Consider the following 14,614-nt stretch of genomic DNA (forward strand, 5'->3'; position numbering starts at 1 on the left):
TCCGACTTATCGGAGAGATAGGCCTAGCTGTATTCAGTAAAACACTTGTAGGTCGATGTTCAACGTTCAGTACTGTGGTTTCTGACTTCTTGCTCGTTTCTACAATGTTGACACTTGTTGATTTGGTGGGCTCGTCTCTGTCCCTCGTTAGTTTCATGTCGCATATACTTGTGTGGTGTTGAGGGATTTACAATCTGAGGCGCGGTGGTTTCCCAAACAGTTGAAACATAATTTCTTCCGTTTTAAGATGTCGAATCTTGCACTTACGTCTGTAACTTTCTTACAATTTCTTACAAGGAGTTAACTCTCTTGTTTTCTGATTACGTGAATAATGAACGTTGCGTTGTTTCTTTGAGGCTCCGGTAAGAAACATTGCTGTTGCGTGAAATCCATCGCTGTTTTCAATCTGGCCTGATTCAAGGATTTTGACTTCTTTGCTGATAGCTTTACGAAGATTTTGCAGTGAAATGTTGTCACCATCGTACTCACATGCAATGTTTTTCCTAATTTCAGTTGGTAGCTTGTTGATTATGACTGGAATAAGTAATGCTCCAAACATCTCTTGTCTTTGTCCTAGACACTCTAAACTCCTGACATGAGATTCCAAGAAGTCTCCATAATTTCTTAAACTAATGGCATCATTTCTGGGGGCAGGAAGTTCGATGAGTGCTCTCATATGAGCGTTAATAATTTTCTGTGGCTGACCAAATCGTTCTTTGAGCAAGTCTATTGCCGTTTCGTAATTAGCATTTGTAAGCGCAAATCCTGCTATTGTTTGTGCTGCTGTGTCGCGTAATTGAGCTTTGAGATAGCTAAACTTTTGAATTGGCGTCAAAGTATGATTGCAATGAATCGTTGATTCGTAGGAATCCCAAAATGTATTCCATTCTAATACATCTCCGTAAAAATGCGGAAGATCTAACTTTGGTAATCGATGATTATTCGTGGCGTGTTGGGATGTTAATGACAAAACATTTTCCTGGCTTTTTTGTGCATTGAGATCAGAGGCAGGATAATTGTTCAAAATATTCTCACAAGCCGTTTTACTTGAGTTAATTGTAGCTGACGTGTTAACGTTATTATCATAAATTTCTGTGGCGGGTGTAAAACACTCAGCATTGGCGTTCAAAGTTTTACATGGAATTTTTTCTGTAAATTTCTCAGTTTGCCTAATTTTACAGTCTAATTCATACATGTACTCATCTGTATTTGCGATTTCTGTTTCGATGTCCTCTTCAGATAGGATATCCAATATGCGGTCGTTCAATTCTTGTAGGGTCTGCCTTTTCAGCGCGAGAGACTTTCTAATTATGTTGATTTCCTCGGTAATTTCTTCACTGGCTGGATTTTCCTTCAAGTCTAAAAACCGTCCACATAGCTTTGTAACTGCTGATCTGTTGCCGGCTCGTATAGCTTTTAGTCTTGCTTCCATTGTATGTACTACGTAGAATTCCGTCGGTCACGGCACCAAAATGTTGTGGAATGAAATAAAAGACATCTTAATCGTATAGTGGTTTATTTGAGGCTTGTTATTATCTATAGAAACGTAACGTGAAGTATTATGTCACAACAAAGTTAACGTTACATAAACTCGCGGATAATCCATGACAAAAATATTATCTCTGGTAAGGTTGTTTGCTGAATGTTCATTTTCATATCATTCAATAAGATGTACATGTAACTTATTGAACATCTACAGGTAATTTATCGGATAGCTTCACAACTTACTAAACTTAAAGAAGTGTATGAAATTTAAGAGTTGAAATATAAAATGACCTAATAATTTAAAAGAACAAATTAATGATTTAGTTATGTTTGTGATATATATCATGATAGTTTCTATCGTTACGTAACGACGCTAAAACGATCGATGAATTCTAAATTTAACATGTCTGGGAAAATTGCCCCCCCCCTTTTCTTTATGAAGATGAAATTTAAAAATGATATACCTATGTTACCTGGAATATTGCACAAGAATTTTTCAAAGCATTGTCTTTAATGAAAAGGACAGTGTTACATTTATCGACATTGGAATGCCATTCAGTATAAATCGGTCGTCTTGTGTGTCTCTCAAATCATCTTTGATATAGGAAACAAAGCATAACATGATAAGTCGTAATGACGCATTGCACAGAGATTCGCAGAAAGAAAGGGAAAATACATGTAACTCTTTTAATGGTACATGACTATATAAAGCTTACCACATTGAATATAAGGCATAACTAAATTTTTTTTTCATAAACCGCTGGCCTAATTTGAATTTTTGGTTCTATAATTGATAAAAATAAAACTATCAAGCAATAAGCTCAAGTAAGATTATTATTTTTTTTTTTTGGATAAACCGATAAGACTAAGTGGTACTCTTCTATAGGAAGATGAGAAAAGTACATTACTCTTACATTCCTTGTTGAATGAGAAGCTTTGTAAAACCTTGAATTTCACCATGTAACTACCATTTTTTCTTTAGCTGAGAAATGTGGATTGCTAGAGTGTAGAAGAACCAGCTCTTTTGCCTTTTTCCGTGTGTCACTATTATCTGAAACTGTTTGTACATTGTTCCATACATTGCGAATTCTTTGTCCTTAATTTGCATTAAATCTGTCCAGAAGGGCGCTAGCTCTAGGTATGAAAAGTTCTTTGGAGTGTATGTTGTGTCAGAGTACATAGCAAGGAGTTCCGAGTGTGGTTAATGAGAAATATTTAGGAACATTTAACTTAAAGCTATGGCAATGATTGTACAATACAATTTAAAATGTAAAGCCTCACCTCACGAAAAGGTGGGAGATCATATATGGAACACGCTATATATAAAAGTAAATTTCATTTAAAAATTTTCTTATTTTCCTATTCTTTTAATAAAGAATCTGGAATAAAACACATACAAAAATTACAAATTAAATTTCTGGTACTTGTATGAATACTATAGACACATTCCAATGTATATGTCTAAACGTATTCGGTGGGTTGACATGCTCTTATGGTAATTTTACAATACAGATATACATGTATTCTTCTTAGAAGTTTGCAATTTCATTGGTTATAAGCGCCATTTGATGAAAGAAATTTGAAGAAGAAAAAACTAATTGCAATAGGACACTGAAATAATCCATGAAACTGTCTATTTAATTTCAGAAACAAGTAAAATACATATACATTATTATAACAATAACTTTATCCGAAGAGTCGTATCATCAGATCACGCGAAGCGTCGAGTTTGATCTGATGATCCGCGCCTGTCAACTCGACGTGATACGGCTCTTCGGATCAAGTTACTGTTATCATGATAAATTTATTATATACCCTCCCTTACAAATAGCAAAATATAGTTTTAAAAAAACTTTTGAGATCAATAATATTATATTAGATTTTTCCATTAAACAAAGCATTTTGTCAAGGAACTTTTTGATGCACATGAAAAATAACGTCATGTTTTTGTGTACTATGTCATCAATTTCAGAGAGGGGTGATATGGATTCAGAAAACGACAGTGTGGTTATCCGGAAAGTCGGATCACACCGTCACGTGATTGTACGAAATCTACAGTAAAATTGAGTGATACACACTTGGGTATATAATAAATGAACATACCAGTAGTTCAGGTTTCCGTATAAATAACGAATAAAATTGGTAATCTCCTGGAGTTTGTAATGTTTCAGCCATTCAATAATTCACGGTGCTGCAAAATTCTTGTTATGTTAAACGATGCAACAAATTGTGTTCAGCTGAGGATTTGCTATTTACAAGGAGAAACGAAACATCTGCATGTCGAAGTTGTTTTCCTCAGAAACGTCTTATTAATTACTTAAAAATAAACATTAATTTTTAAAAATAACCTCCAAGTGCAATTTTTTTCATTAAAAATACCAGTGCCGAAAGGTACATGCCACACAATGCAATAAGCCATCAAGGGGCCCAATTCTAAAAAAAAAAATAAACAAAAAGACTTATTAAAAAGTCTTGATACCTAGCAAAAGGAATTATCTTCATTTTTTGAAATTCTTGTCTTTGTGCATTTAGCACGTTTTTAGAAAAGTAAATGATAACAAACCAATATTTATGAGCCTATATATAATTAGCGTATGAATGAAAACTTGATATGAACCAGTAAAATAAAAATATTTCAAATTCTGCTGTTAGGCTCAATAAACATCATTATCATTATTCATCATCATCAGCATCATCATCATCAGTAACATCGAATAATTAAGCGATGAAGTAATTAAAAAGTACAACATTTTGAGGTTAAGAATTCTATATTATTTGTAAACTTTATAACTATAACCTTGTAAGGTAGTCTGTTATTCGCTTAAAATAACTTTTTGCTGAATGCTTTCTTTGCTTCTCTGTGTTAACAATGCCATCAATACCATCCTTAAATTCTTTAAGCAACTGAACTAAACTTGTTGTTTCATCAGCGCATGAACAAACAAAAAAACCCAGAATATTATGGCGTATCAAGAGAGTCTTAAACTCAAACTCCTGTGTTAAGTCCACAGATTGCTTCAATCTTTCTCCAGAGTCTGTGTACATGGTTTGGAGACTGACCCCTTTGTATTTCTCCCATCCCCTCCAACCCAACACACGTTAGTTCAGTTGCTGTCATGACTTTTCAGAAAATCTGTTCTCAAGTAAAGGTTTAATTAATTGTCTTCACAGACAGTAGAAATCTGAATGATTTCTGCTGTCTTAGCTGCAAACAAAAACAAAAATTTATATTGTGAAGCAAACTTTACTTGGAATACAAAAATAACAAATAAAAATATCTTCATACAGTTACCTGATAAACTTAAAAAAAAAAATAATAAGATTAACTTATTCAACTTAATATTAACTTGTTTAATTGATGATCAACCATACAGATAATGTGAAAATCGATTTTATTTTAAGCATTTCAAATTCCTTAACCAAAACGAGCAGTTTCTAATTAAAAAAAAACTAAGGGTCTGTTGGCTGGAAATGACAACAATTGATCAAGCGTAACCCTTTCCACATCTGCATGGTTTTCAAATACAATTTAACTGTTACTGTACATTCCAGCTGTCACAAATACACATTATCATGCATAAAAAATTCAAATACATCTACTGAAGAAACTGGATAATACAGGAAGAAAATATGTTTACATTGTTTATTTTACCTTCAACGTATACCTTTGAAGGATTTTTGATGTTTTTTTAAAATAAATATTCTGTTGTTCGAAACGTATTTTATGCTCCATTGTGCTTTGTCTGAGCGCTCCTATTAAAGCCTCTTTGTCACATTAAATCAGAAATTATTTATGAAGAATGTTATACGTAACGTGTAGAGCTGTTGACGTATTCAATAATCATAAACATATAAATTGATTTGATTTGAACATATTTTATTATCTACTGAAACATAAATGGATTGGGCAGCAGGCATAGCCTATATAAACCCTCTCCACCAAAACATATAAATTCATGGTTTAGATAGGGTAATCGTTACCATGAGATTATATCACAAATTAGAATGTACGTTTAATTATCATTCCTATAATGCATACGAAGAGATATCACGCTCTAAGATAACTTCATGTAAGATCAGATTATACAGTATATATATTACAAAGATAATTCAAAGTCTATAACCACCTTTTAATTGATCTCAATTAATAATTGATAGAATGACGTCAAGCATATTAATTTGACTCAGATATTATGTCGATATGGAGTGATCTACAATTACAGTGTTGAGGAGTCTGAAAGATCATATCTGAGAAAAGATTGATTTTCATTTTAAGTAATGATAATAATGTTAAAAATCGTATTAACTCATTTGAGGCATTTTTTCTTCTGTGGAGGGATTGCATTAAAATATTTTTTTTTCTTCCAGAGAAAACAAAATGGAAAACGCACCATTTGAACTGGAAGAGATCTCGCATAGCTCAACGATGACTCCTGGAAATGTCAATTCCTCTTACAAAACTACAGATGTTCTACTCCAGTTTGTGGACGCTCAATATAGGGATGGAATGGAAGTCCTCTGTACATTCCTAACAATAATTGGTGTCTGTGGAAACGTCGTGACATTTTTCACCATCATTTGGAACAGAAAGCTACATACCGTAACATACACTGTAGTGGCCTTCCTTGCACCACCTGACATCATCAGCCTCGTTTTCGGTTACTGTTTTGTTTTTCGGCTGCAGGATGAATTCTTCCTACAATCCTACATCCTTAGAGCAATGGTAAGAGGGATAGGAATGGCAGGTGAACATGCAAGTGCAGCACATATGGTTTTCCTGGGGGGAGTGCGATGTCTGATGATTTCCAAGCCGTTATGGTGCCACGCCAAATTAAGACCCCAAAATATCATAATGGCATCATGTGCGATATGGTTCTTTAGTGTTTGTTTTGCATCAGGGCTGGTGACTTTTGTGTATTTATCTGAAAAGGGCTATTTTGAACAGAAGACAATACTATTTACATTTTTTGCTGTTTCAATTTATCTTTTTTTCATTCCACCTATTTTCATACTCGTTTTCCATTGCCTCAAAATACGCATTGTCAAGAAATCTAAAGCCATGAGAAGAACTCAACTAAGTTCCCAAATGTCAAAAGTGTTCTTGTTGATCCTGATTGCGTACATTGTAACATGCGCAGCGGATTTATTGTACCAACTCGCAACTTTTGGAAATAACATTCTACTTGAAAGGTCTTTTCAAGTAACTAAAGTACTGTTTTACGTAAAATACGGGATGTATGTTTTATGGATGATCCACTATTCTGTAAACCCTTTGATTTATTTCTTTTTCTCGCCTCAAGTTAAAATCTTCATTCAAGAACTATGTAAATGGAATAAAATTCATTGGTCTTTAGTTAAAATCAGAAATAGTAATTTTTATATGGTCAGAGAGACGACCTTTTCTACATCTTCAACGAATTCAGTTACTTTTTCTACTAGTGGTATAGGTGTATTTCATAAAAAATAATACATGTATTTGTTGATGCATTTTTTTTTCCATTCAACTGTGTTTTCGAAAAAAGATATGTACACTTAAATATTATCATTAAAATAAAATGCTTTTACCTTCTTACATGTATCTTTTAGTTTTGGTGAATTTATTACAACACACACAAACAGGTATTGATATTAAAAGTTTACAGACGAAAAAAAGAAGAAAAAAAGTACATTCACATGGTCCAAAGAAATCGATCTCCATGGTGCTATAGAAAAAAAGTTAAAGACAAAATACAATATATCAATGTACTGCGAAAAAGTAATTATTTCACGACGAGACATAGAATGTTTGCTTAGATTAAGTAAAAAATTATTGAATTTTCTTTTAGTAGTCAGAGTAAATTGTACTGCAGAATCCCAACAGTTTGTGGGGTTAAATTTTCATGTTTTATTGCCCATGAAATTGCATCCTCAACGAAAACTTAAGTATTTTGAATCAATTCGATTATTATTTCTTTAGGAAGAAGACAATTGCAAGAAAGTCCCACTACCTTGAACAATGTTTAGGAATCAACCAAAATTTGTTCTCCACGAATTAAATTACTCCCATTAATTATTTATTAATTGCTATTATAGTAGTTTTTTTTGGAGGGGGGTGTCAACAGAAATCCTGAAAATTCAGCAGAATTAAATGCTTCTACTTGCTTTATTGGTACCAATTGCGCCCCGTTGTTAGCAGACCTTTTTTGTATTCATATGAAGCAGTATTTATTCATAATCTTTCACATGAGAAAAAGAAATCTCTTGCTGTGGCCTTCAACTCGACATTTAGATATATCTACGACGTATTATCAATTAACAATAGTTATTTCCATTCATATGTCGACACCATATATCTCAGTGAGCTTGAAATAAAAGATATCACAGAGTCTGACACATCTGTTTCATATTTGGATATTTTACTAGAAAAAGACGATAATGGCAATCTAACAACAAAGCTTTATGATAAACTTGATGACTTTAACTTTTCAATCGTCAACTTCCCTTACTTATGCAGCAATATACCCTTATCACCTGTATATGGCGTGTATGTCTCTTAGTTGATTCGATACGCAAGAGCATGCTCTACGTATGAACAATTTATATAGCGAGGTAAGTTATTGACAAACTTGTTGATGAAACAAGAATATCAACAGTCTCGTTAAAAGTCATCATCTCTTAAGTTCTATGGTCGATACAATGACCTTGTCAGCAAATACAATATATCATTAAGTCATATGCTGACTGACGTTTTTCCTTCTATTTGTTAGGCCATTATTTACACACTGAATTGTCGACGAATTTTCCTGTTATTTCCCGATCATGGCGGGGAGCACACGGCGGGTTTGACCTGTCGGCAGGGGATGCTCACTCCTCCATGGCACCTGATCCTACCTCTGATGTTTTTGATGGTCCGTCTTTGCTCTGTATTGTTTTAATGGACTTTGAGCTTAAATACTGTTCGTTATCTCTATATTTCATTTATTGAACAGCTAAATGCATGGAAGTGATCACATCTAATCAAATGAATCATAATTATGTAGATAACATCTATATATAATTATTATTCTTCAATACTAGTAATCAACTGATTGAGATTTTAATATTTAATGATTTGTTATTTATATTACAGAAATTTTAACATCAAGAAACCTTCTCCTTAATTGTTACGAAGGAGCAAAAGTAAATGCATTGATTAAAGTTACGTGGTCCCTTTTTTGTGATTTTTTTGATAGACGAAAATTACTACTACTTTGCACACAATGTATTTTTTTCATCTTGACCAAATTAAGTGATGATTTTTGCATACAAATGAGTCTTAGCTAAATTTCGGCATATGGTTATTGTGATAATGAGAAAATCTCTCGTGAGAAAGGAGAAAATAAATAAAACGCAGTTTGGTGACGTCAATATCGCAAGTAAATATAGAATCAGAATATTGCCTGAGCATTGGCAGTGCTTGGTAAACAGGAGTAAATTCTGGTATCAAGAGAATTGAGAGGAAGTTAGTTTCGTGCGACATAAAAGCATGACTGTTCATAGAGTTTCACCTTCTCATTGGAAGGACGTCATGTGTGATCAATCAGGGTCTTTCAATAATAGATGTACATGAAAATCTTCATTTACAAACATGCTCTCTATGATAATATTTGATAGATCGATACAAATGTCTAGAGTAAAGAGAAATTTGTTACCAGAGATGTAGATCAGCCTTATTTTTTACTTTCGTCATCTTTTTGAATTTTTTTAAATCAAATTTTCGCATTTATTCCCTTAAGATTTATACAATTATTTCTTACGTCATTTTTTCCCAAGATGAAGCATTACTACTAGCGTCAACTCAAAGGCATGACAAATCTCACAGCCAACCATATGTACATGTACATGTAATAACAAGAGGCCCATGGGCCACATCGCTCACCTGAGCACATTGGCTAGGCAAAAGCACAAATCAGTTCAGTATTGAAAAGATTGTGGCTCCTCCCTATCCCAGGGGTCATCATTTGAACAAATTTGAATCTACACTACCTGAGGATGCTTCCAAGATATTATCCTATATATTTCTATTTAAGACTTTGATACTCCATTGTGGCCCCACCCTACCCCCGGGGGTCATGATTTGAACAAACTTGAATCTACACTACCTGAGGATGCTTCTATATTAATATGACTCATTATGGCTTTGCTGTTCTTGAGAAGAAGATTTTTAAAGGTTTTTCCTATATATTTCTATGTAAAACTTTGATCCTCCATTGTGGCCCCGCCCTACCCCCGGGGGTCATGATTTGAACAAACTTGAATCTACACTACCTGAGGATGCTTCCATATAAATATGACTCAACATGTCTTTGCTGTTCTTGAGAAGAAGATTTTTAAAGGTTTTTCCTATATATTTCTATGTAAAACTTTGATCCTCCATTGTGGCCCCGCCCTACCCCCGGGGGTCATGATTTGAACAAACTTGAATCTACACTACCTGAGGATGCTTCCATATAAATATGACTCAACATGTCTTTGCTGTTCTTGAGAAGAAGATTTTTAAAGGTTTTTCCTATATATTTCTATGTAAAACTTTGATCCTCCATTGTGGCCCCGCCCTACCCCCGGGGGTTATGATTTGAACAAACTTGAATCTACACTACCTGAGGATGCTTCTATATTAATATGACTCATTATGGCTTTGCTGTTCTTGAGAAGAAGATTTTTAAAGGTTTTTCCTATATATTTCTATGTAAAACTTTGATCCTCCATTGTGGCCCCGCCCTACCCCCGGGGGTCATGATTTGAACAAACTTGAATCTACACTACCTGAGGATGCTTCTATATTAATATGACTCATTATGGCTTTGCTGTTCTTGAGAAGAAGATTTTTAAAGGTTTTTCCTATATATTTCTATGTAAAACTTTGATCCTCCATTGTGGCCCCGCCCTACCCCCGGGGGTCATGATTTGAACAAACTTGAATCTACACTACCTGAGGATGCTTCCATATAAATATGACTCAACATGTCTTTGCTGTTCTTGAGAAGAAGATTTTTAAAGGTTTTTCCTATATATTTCTATGTAAAACTTTGATCCTCCATTGTGGCCCCGCCCTACCCCCGGGGGTTATGATTTGAACAAACTTGAATTTACACTACCTGAGGATGCTTCTATATTAATATGACTCATTATGGCTTTGCTGTTCTTGAGAAGAAGATTTTTAAAGGTTTTTCCTATATATTTCTATGTAAAACTTTGATCCTCCATTGTGGCCCCGCCCTACCCCCGGGTGTCATGATTTGAACAAACTTGAATCTACACTACCTGAGGATGCTTCCATATTAATATGACTCATTATGGCTTTGCTGTTCTTGAGAAGAAGATTTTTAAAGGTTTTTCCTATATATTTCTATGTAAAACTTTGATCCTCCATTGTGGCCCCGCCCTACCCCCGGGGGTTATGATTTGAACAAACTTGAATTTACACTACCTGAGGATGCTTCTATATTAATATGACTCATTATGGCTTTGCTGTTCTTGAGAAGAAGATTTTTAAAGGTTTTTCCTATATATTTCTATGTAAAACTTTGATCCTCCATTGTGGCCCCGCCCTACCCCCGGGGGTCATGATTTGAACAAACTTGAATCTACACTACCTGAGGATGCTTCCATATTAATATGACTCATTATGGCTTTGCTGTTCTTGAGAAGAAGATTTTTAAAGGTTTTTCCTATATATTTCTATGTAAAACTTTGATCCTCCATTGTGGCCCCGCCCTACCCCCGGGGGTCATGATTTGAACAAACTTGAATCTACACTACCTGAGGATGCTTCCATATAAATATGACTCAACATGTCTTTGTTGTTCTTGAGAAGAAGATTTTTAAAGGTTTTTCCTATATATTTCTATGTAAAACTTTGATCCTCCATTGTGGCCCCGCCCTACCCCCGGGGGTCATGATTTGAACAAACTTGAATCTACACTACCTGAGGATGCTTCCACATGAGTTTCATCTTTCCTGGCCCTGTGGTTCTTGAGAAGAAGATTTTTAAAAGATGCTATTAATTTTTCACTAATTCTTTATTATCTCCCCTTGAAAAAGGGCGTGGCCCTTCATTTTTACAAATTTGAATTCCCTTCACCCAAGGATACTTTGTGGCAAGTTTGGTTGAAATTGGCCCAGTGGTTCTTGAGAAGAAGTCGAAAATGTTAAAAGTTTACAGACAGACAGACAGACGGACGCCGGACAAAAAGTGATCAGAAAAGCTCACTTGAGCCTTCGGCTCAGGTGAGCTAAAAACCCTATGTGATATTAATATCTATGTGATATTAATAATTATGAAAAAAAAAAATAAATAAAATGAAAAAAAATAGTTATAAAAATAATAAAATAAATAAGATAACAAATGATTTCCGCTTTTTTTCCCAGTTCATCAAGTCCCTTGAAATTAAACCCTAAAATTATCTGAGCACAACCAATATTCCCATTTCAAATGCCATACAAACTACTAAGTTGCGCTTTAAATTGTTACCACCTCAATATCATTATATATCATAATACACTAAGAAATCTAGCTCCCCCTCTTCTCTTAGTTACGTTTAGAATGCAAGATTGTATGGAATATATATGGATTGTTTTATTTAACTGTCATGTTGTAAATTTTGAATTTACTAGGGGGGGGGGGGGGGGGTTAAATGCAAAGTGCTGTAAATTTTACATCCCCCCTTTGTAAATTCAAAATTTAAAACATGACACAACAACGGTTTACAGCATTTACTCTAAAGAATCATACTGTCGCTCTCTCGGTTTGCCTCGCAGTGAACACTGATATACATAGATTCTTTAATTAAAATAATCTTTTACCATAATCAAACTTTTGGAAATCTTACTTGAAATTTATGGATGTCTAACATCTACGGAACTTAATATAAAATTTCAATAGAAACACTTGAATTCGTCATACATAAACCTTTATCCATGGGTAAAAAGCACCGTTTAAAATTCTATAGCTTATCGTAAATTCTTGTAGTATTTTGATAGTAAAAGAGTTATAAAAGAAAAAAAAATAACTTTTTAAATTTATTATTCCGGAAATGATTAAAAGATTTTTAGGTCGTATCCAGATCAATAAAAAAAAAAAGATTGGTGGCAATATGAACTAATACCCTTTACTTAGAACAGAACAGTATCTAGTGTTTCTAAAAATGTACAATCTTTTCTTGAGTAAAGATTTCAATTGAAACCTTAGCGGTCCTTATTAGATGTCCTACAGTTTGGTTTTAATGGCATGCGTTCATTAATATGAACATACCATGTAATCTGACATTGATCAGAGTAAACCAAATGATCAAATTGCACTGCCTCTGATTAATTTGTGCTAAAGCAAATTACAAAATGCTAGTAGTGTTTTAATTGCTTGCTGGATAGCTCAGTAGGGTATACAATTTGGTCTGACATTAGGTTTGAATCTAGGTCACGAGGTTATTTAAGGCAAGATTAAAGGAAATTCGATTTCTCTATAAATGTATTTTTGTGTACTTTTATGGGGTGCAAATGTCTACTATTTAAAAGATCGTTTCTAATACTTCAAGGAACCTTGAATCAGATTAAAATGCATTAAATAAAAATCGTCTCAGTAAAAAACTTCAATTTCAAGCTTCGTTTTGAGACTAGTCAATTAAAATAATAAATTCAAGAGTTCACAGCCGAGAAATATTTAAAATATTTGCAATTGTCAAAATACATATATAATTTTGAATTATGCTTGATTTTTTTGCAGTTGTTAGAAAACAAGTACATATATAATTTTTTTATTATGTAAACCATTACATATGTTACTAAGAATAAAGTCTCTTAGTGGAGTAGGGGACAAAATTGTTAAAGCCAAAGCATCTATATTACCCAACTATCCTTGGAATCTTAAATGTTTTCGATAGACATATTACCAAAAAAAAAGTTTTAATTTAATATATTTGTATCTCACAATGGCATTTTATACACATGTCCCAGTTGTCTGTTGCAATGCAATGTAATCCTCATATTTTCGAACATATTTTACTCTAAACCTTAATTTAAGAACTAACCTACAGAATTATGGTGTCCGTTTAAATTTTGTCCAAAGAGTTGATATAATTTCTAAATGAAAGGGGAAAAACGTCTAGCACCCTCTCTACAATTGTCAATGCTTCATGTATTAGTATAGGCTATTTCTGGAAAATAAATTTCCTCATATTTTTTATTAAAAATGGATTCACTCAAATTTACATAAGTCTGTTCTTAGTCATAAAAAGAAATTACACTAGTTTTGTATTTTAGAAGTGAAAAATCTTTGAAGCAATTAAAAATAAAGTTGCCATATTGCGGAATATAAGAGATTTCAATTTTACTGAATACTTGTATAATAAATGCAAAAATATTACATTTATTTTACAGCATAGTAAATCTGCATATAAATTCATGCAATATTAAAATCAATTCAGATTTTTTTTTTTTTTGTAAATATAACGCCACACATAAATAACCTCATGATCTAGATTCAAACCGTTTATGATACTTGTCAAAGCAAACTGTATTCCCTATCCAACAAGCTATTGAAAAACACTACTGGTATTTTGTAATTTGCTCCACTAACACTCCGTAATTGCTATCAATGGCATATATACATGTAAGTGCTCTTACACTTCCAATTTTTGGTTATTTTCGAAAGTTTATCAAAAAATTCTCATTTAACATCTCCAACAATTCAATAATCTAATTTTCTTTTATGCAGGAAAAAATTAAATATCAACAATTACTCAATGACATGATAATCTACACAAATCATTTGTAAACATCGGATCAAATCAACATTGTTCAAAATAATTATTCCAAAACAAAATATGCTAGTTTTTTTCTTTGGGTTTAATTTCTCTTGATCAATTTAAGTTGTGGACATATCGGAGTCCAGGCTAGGCCCTGTGTTCTAACTTGGTTAAATAAACCAGAGTTCAATCAATTTTCTCAGTTCAAAGGCCATCAGCTTTACCAATCGCATCTAGCCTTTTTCTTCTCTGAAGCTTATTTATGTTTTTGCTTGTCACGTTCATCAGGTTACGTTTGGAAACACTGACAATTTTACTATTCTTGGAGATGTTTTTCGGAGGAAAAAATGGAGTGTGTTAAATCTCTT

Source organism: Saccostrea echinata, unplaced genomic scaffold (assembly GCF_033153115.1).
Source record: "Saccostrea echinata isolate AGI-Se365-2 ecotype Australia unplaced genomic scaffold, CSIRO_AGI_Sech_v1 ptg000001l, whole genome shotgun sequence".
In the NCBI taxonomy this organism is placed as follows: domain Eukaryota; kingdom Metazoa; phylum Mollusca; class Bivalvia; order Ostreida; family Ostreidae; genus Saccostrea; species Saccostrea echinata.